The sequence below is a fragment of the Diceros bicornis genome, chromosome 20 (assembly GCF_020826845.1).
Source record: "Diceros bicornis minor isolate mBicDic1 chromosome 20, mDicBic1.mat.cur, whole genome shotgun sequence".
In the NCBI taxonomy this organism is placed as follows: domain Eukaryota; kingdom Metazoa; phylum Chordata; class Mammalia; order Perissodactyla; family Rhinocerotidae; genus Diceros; species Diceros bicornis.
In genome coordinates, this window is record NC_080759.1 from 23,102,418 (window position 1) to 23,108,958 (window position 6,541).

The following is a 6,541-nucleotide window of genomic DNA, read 5'->3' on the forward strand; positions in this document are numbered from 1 at the left end:
CCAAATGGGCACTTCCCATGACCCAGAATTGTGAAGCACTGCTCTTCTCTAGCGATCCATCAGCTTGTTGATTTAGCTCCTTTTTGTGTCTGCCACTAACTACCCACTGGTTTTATCTTACATATGTTTCTCAGTTAGCCTCTCAGGGAAGGATCAGATCACTTCTATCAAACACAGTCTTTAATTAACAGGTAGTCTATCTATAAATTTACTTTTATATATGTATGTGTGTATATATATATACCTATTTCTGTATATATGCTCATGCATAATTGCATGTATACACACACAAAATCAAATACTCAAACATGCAATTGTACAAGAGAAAATATATTTTTCCAAATTATCCTTTCGGACCCAGCTCTTGAACTTCCTTTTTTAGCGCTTCTGCTCCTCTTTTTCTGTCATTTTTGAACTTGCATGTCCTGACTAACATTTGCTATTCATTAAACGCAATGTTTTTCTCTTGTATTTTTGCCAAAACAAGGATTACACTGGGTAAATATCTTGGAGAGAGCTAGATTTATTGCTCTGTCTACTTTTTTACTGTTGTTGTCCAAGATTTGTTGACAATATTATAGCATTGCAGAAAGATCAAACAGCTCCATGCGGTGTTTGAAATCCATTCCAACCGTGGGCTGAGTGACCTGCGGGTTGGACAGACTGCCAAAGTCTAAGAACTTCAGCATTTCCTTAGTATCAGGATCTATTTCAATGCTCTCCTGATCCGGGGCTGAGACCTCAGGAGCATAATTATATTGCCTTTCTCTCTGCTCCTTCTACTGCATGAGGGTGATACCTCTCATGAGGCCACTCTGAAGCCATTTCATAAGATGCATGACACAGCCTTCTATCTTGCTGTGGAAGTCCTTGCTGGGAATAATGACTATCTCCTTGCACAAGTGCTTGTTCACGTGGAAATTGTTACCCAGGTACATATAGGACTTCTCCATGAAGACCCAGGCCACTTTCTTCATAGTTTTGGTGCAAATTCGGCCCATGTTGGTGGATCCCTGGTAGAAGAGCTTGGTCCATTTTTGTTAATTCATTTCCTAATGCCTTATTTTTTGTGGGAGTTGCAGTTTCCTATAAGATGTGCCAGCAAGTGAAAAAAACATGTCTTCATCAGAAAACAGAGATTGAGCTTGCCCATTGGGATCACAAATGTAGAAGTAATAGATCTGATAAATGCCGTTGCAATTTTCAGAGTAGCAAGACTAGCTACACATTAGAAGAAAAATCGTTACTGAGATTGAGAGTTTAATGCAGTTCACTGGTGGAAACTGGTAGTGTCAGCATTAAGTTCATTGTTCTCAGCATAGTAGACTTTGATCCTGATTAGGAGCTTTGTACCTTGACATAAGAAGATAATTTCAACTCAGCGATGTATTATAGGTGTTGGGTAATTCTTCAATAGTATTATAAGGAGCTTGTACTAATTTTTCTTTTTATTACCCAACTAAGGTTAGATCTCAAAATAAATTCCTGACATTTCTTCACTACTTTTTATCATCTGCGTACAGTGTACACTGTAATGCAAATGCCGAACTTACAGAGAAGCAGCATAGATGGAAAGGTCTGAATCATTATGCATATAACTTGAGAACCGCTTCTATAAGAAGAATCATGGTGGCCCTATTTCTTTGTCAATAAAACATGAGGGCATTTAGTGGGGACTTATTTTCTTCAATCTTAAAAAGAAACATTAAAAATGAAACAGCCTTTTTTTTTTGCTTCCAGATGCTGTCATATCTGCGTGGAATTACAGCAATCATCTTGGTATTGTGAAGGGGATTTTATTAAAGAGCCATGCTCAGAATGGCAGAGAGGAAAAGGGAAGGATCATTGTGTCACTAACCCAATGATATTGTCAAGTCACTGAATTAATGAAACCTGGAGCCACCCTTTCTCCTAACTCCTTATTATTTGAGACAACAAATCTCATTTTTCAAACTATTTTAAACTGGCTGTTTTGTTACTTGCAGCCAAATGTTTTGTAACTATTTGCATAGGTTAATTCCTTTATTCTTTTCAAGAAATCTGTGATGTAAGAAAAGCAAGTATTAATAGCTTCATTTTATTTTATTTTTTGTCATAATAATTTTTTTTGTTGCAGTAACATTGGTTTATAACATCATATAAATTTTGGGTATACATCATTATGTTTTGATTTCTGTGTAGATTACATCATGTTCTCCACCCAAAGACTAATTACAATCCATCACCATACACATGTGCCTAATCACCCTTTTCACCCTCCTCTCTCCCCTCTTCCCCTCTGGTAACCACCAATCCAATCTCTGTCTCTATGTGCTTGTTTGCTGTTGTGGTTATCTTCTCTTTATGAGAGATATCATATGGTACTTGACTTTTTCCCTCTGACTTATTTCACTTAGCATAATACCTTCAAGGTCCATCCATGTTGTCACAAATGACCAGATTTCATCCTTTTTCATGGCTGTGTAGTATTTCATTGTGTATATATACCACATCTTCTGTATCCATTCATCTCTTGGTGCGCACCTAGGTTGCTTCCAAGTCTTGGCTATGGTGACTAATACTGCGATGAACATAGGGGTTCATCTACGCATTCATGTTTTCACGTTCTTTGGATAAGTACCCAGCAGTGGAATAACTGGATCATATGGTATTTCTATTCTTAATTTTTTGAGGAATCTCCATACTGTTTTCCATAATGGCTGCACCATTTATTCTTTTCAAGAAAACTTTGATGTAAGAAAAGCAAGTGTTAATAGCTTCATTTTAAAGATGAGTATCTTGCAGTTCAGAAAAATCAAATAAGCTGCTTAATTAATTAGTGGCAAATCTATGATTAGAATTCTACTAATTAATCCTGGAGCTTAAGGGGTATTATTATAAAATGTCATATTGCCTTTCAAAAAGAACACATGCAGAATAGCCAAATGCTAATGATTAGACTTTTACTATATACACTGTTTTTCTGCATGAAGACATTTCAAAAGGTGAGGCCCATTCTACTCTAAGCAGATAGCTAGAAGTAAAAAGTGATAATAGGATGATTGCTCAAGTAAGAAACACCACTTGTTGTGTATTCATTCTTTCCGTTGTTCATTCGTTTTTTTTCATGTATTCATTCATTAAACATACATGTATTGAGCATCTTCTATGTGTCATGAAATACATTAGCAACCGGTGTTGCAAAGGTAAAGTACAGAGAGCCTTGCCTGAGAGAATCTTACAGTACATAAATCTTATAGATATATTAAAAATGAGTGGAATGAATATTTCCAATCCTATATCTATGATCCTGGATGGAATTTCTCACTGACCCAGGAATTCAGAGGTGATTAGCAATGGAAAGAAGAGCTAAGGACCCAGTGGATAAATCTGAGAGGCAGTAACGTTAGTGGTTAGGATCTGTGTGTCAGGCAAGAACATTAACCGTATAGAAAATGGCAAGGGGGACTGCCCAGCGGCGTAGCAGTTAACTTTGTGTGTTCCGCTCCAGTGGCTCAGAGTTCACTGGTTTGGATCCTGGGCACGGACCTACTCACCACTTACCAAGCCATGCTGAGGCAAAGTAGAAGAGCTACATAGAAGAGCTACAACTCTGCGACTGTGATATACAGCTATGTACTGGTGCTTTGGGGAGAAAAAAGAAAAAAAAGAGGAAGATTGGCAACAAATGTTAGTGCAGGGCCAATCTTCTTCAAATAAATAATAATAATAATAAAAAGATGGCAAGAGATATCAAGACTCCAAAGGAGATGGCTAAGCATGCAAGCCGGTTGGCTTGCCACCACTTCGTAGGTGCCAAAAGTAGACAATGAGTCTCAGTAGATCAATGTACTGATCTGTTTATTGTTCTCACCACAGAAAGCAGTAAAAGCATCAACATTGTGGCCTTGGTTCCCCATCATGACATGGTTCCCCACAGGTGACATGATGGGCCACATAATGGCCTCACGCTCAGGTTGCACTGTAGTTAAAAAACCCAAGAGTAAGGCTTGGAACCTACAGCAGCAGGCAGCAAGCAAGCCAGCCCACCTTCCTGGGAGAGCAAGTTCTTACATGGTAGTCATGCTGTGGTTGCCTTGACTAATTTGATTGTCCGTGTGTCTAGCTACAAGAACGGCTCAGGGTCAGGGGATGTTGAGGCCTGCAGTATGGCATACTCAGAATAGATGTATGGAGAGACTTGGGGCCAATGGTGGATTGGATCTCCTAAAAGTTTGCTTAGAGTCATATTTCCTGGATTGAAGGAAGTCTACCGTTTACCTATACCATTTACTGGCTCTATGGACCCAGGCAACTTATTCTACCTCTTTGTTTCCCCATTTGGAATATGGGATTTTAGTGGTATCTTGCTCATGGGATTGTTTAAAATAGGGCCTGGCGTATAGTAAATACTAAATGTTCATTTTGACTATCATTCAGAGCAGTGATATTTTCAGGTTGCTGGAAAAAAGAATGAACATGATTAAAATAAAAAATGGCAATTGTACTTTTGCCAGAGGTCAGCTAAAGCATATATGAAGAGTTGACTTGGACAAAAGAAATCCAGGACGTGATGTTGAATGAGGAAGAGGAAGATGACAGATGTCACCAAATGGACACAAAGCCCACAAAGAGTCCATGTGGATGGATCATTTGTAATTTCAATAAACTTGCTTCTTTCAGCAGAGAATTAATGCCTATGTGCATCCAATTTCTTATACATGAAGCTGTTTTACTTAGGAAATTGAGCATTTTCTTTTATGTGGTATTTCCGATTATCACTCCAAGATCAATAACTCTGATTCAAAAATTGGTATATTGACTTGTAGAAATTTCACTAAAGGACACAATCAGTTATAATCCTAAAAATTGTAAACATTTATTTCCTTGTCATTGGTTGAAATATTATATATAATATTGTTGCTCTGGTCATCTAACTATTAATAACAATGACAAGAATAGAACAATGCTAGGTTACAGCTATTGAGTGTTTACACTGCGCTCGACCTTGTTCTCAGCTTCAAGTTCTGTGCACAGACTAGTGCATTTAATTCTCAGAACTACCATATGAGCAAGTGCTATTATTACCTTATTTTATAGATGAGGAAACTGAGGCAGAAAGAGGCCAATTAAATTGTTCAAGATCACACTACTAGTAAGTGTCTAGAACTTGACACAGACACTGGACTCCGGAATACACACACTTAACCAGCACCTGAGAAGGACAAAACCTGATAGCATATCAAGCGAGGAGATTATTTTTCCCAAAAATGTAGTCCATTTTTTGATGTATATACCTTAGCTATTTATGCATGGGTTTTTCATGATCAGTAAACAAATCCTTAATGAGTGCATCATTTTGAACAGCCTTTCCCAAATTTACTACTAGAGCTCCAGTGACCTGTTTGCTGACCTGGAACTTGGTGTCAAAAGTTCTTGCTGATCTTTAACCATGCATATCTTATAGATTCCCAGATTAGGAAAGGGGCTTTATTTTCTGTCTTGATAGATTTATGGATTTATTTATCGTAAATTACTCACTAGAGAGAGACATTTCATTGTAAAACATCTCCTGGTATTGATTCAGTAAAATGAGGGTGTCATCATTAAACAAATCTTCCCGAATACCCATGCTATTAAAACTAATCGACCACGTCTCTTCTTTAAGGTTAGCTGTGCATTTCAAGTGCTTACTAAGGAAGGTTTTTATCTGGCATTTCTACCCCATACACACAGCATCTCAGGATGATACCTCTTACTCAAGACCTCAAGAAAGTTTTTTCCATCTTTGAATAAAAGGAAAATCATCTAGAAATGCTAAAAACAACTATGACTTTTAAAATTAGTTTCACTTTAACATATCCATTACCTATTTAAAAATTTTAATTATCTAACCTCATAGAAATCTGATTTTTAAGAAACACCATCATTTTATTTATGGTGTTTTCTATGGAACATTTTAGAATTTTTTTTTCAGCATTGTTAACTTCTCTCAGTTACCCTGTGTTAATTCTTTTATTTGACTAATAGTTTTGAGGAAGAGTTGGTGTCTTCCTTGTTCTTGATTGCTTCTTCAGACAATTATTTCCCAACCCACCTATTTAAAATAAAGTAAAAATACCTATTCATTGGAGCTAATGCTCTATAGCTGAATCATTCTCTCCCTCTTCATAAAGTATTAAACTTGGACACATGACTCATGGTTTTCTCTATCGTCTGTGGACATGTCAATTTCCACATGACTGACTCACCCAATTCCATTACCTCTCTGTTTCTTGGTTTCTTAACTCTACTTCATCCACACTACCAAAGTCATATGCTGAACACTGACCTCCCCCGAGACTACTCTACCACCCCAAATCATTGAAAATAGTATTAGATTCCCTGAGAAAATTTTCTATTGTTTCTGCTTGAGAACTCAACTATTCTTCCTGGGACTTTTTCTTGATTTCTTGGGGACTCTCTTCTTTCTATAAATCTGGTCCCCTCCTCTTTTTATTTTTATTAACATCCAGCTTAGGCTCCATGGCCTATCATTTTAGGTAAAATCTTGCTTCTTTAT

At 37.2% G+C, this 6,541-nt stretch overlaps 1 pseudogene; it reads right to left on the reverse strand.

Moving 5' to 3' along the window:
* Positions 1–575: 575 nt before the first annotated feature.
* Positions 576–1,001, reverse strand: LOC131418871 (small ribosomal subunit protein eS17-like; annotated as a pseudogene).
* Positions 1,002–6,541: the final 5,540 nt, after the last annotated feature.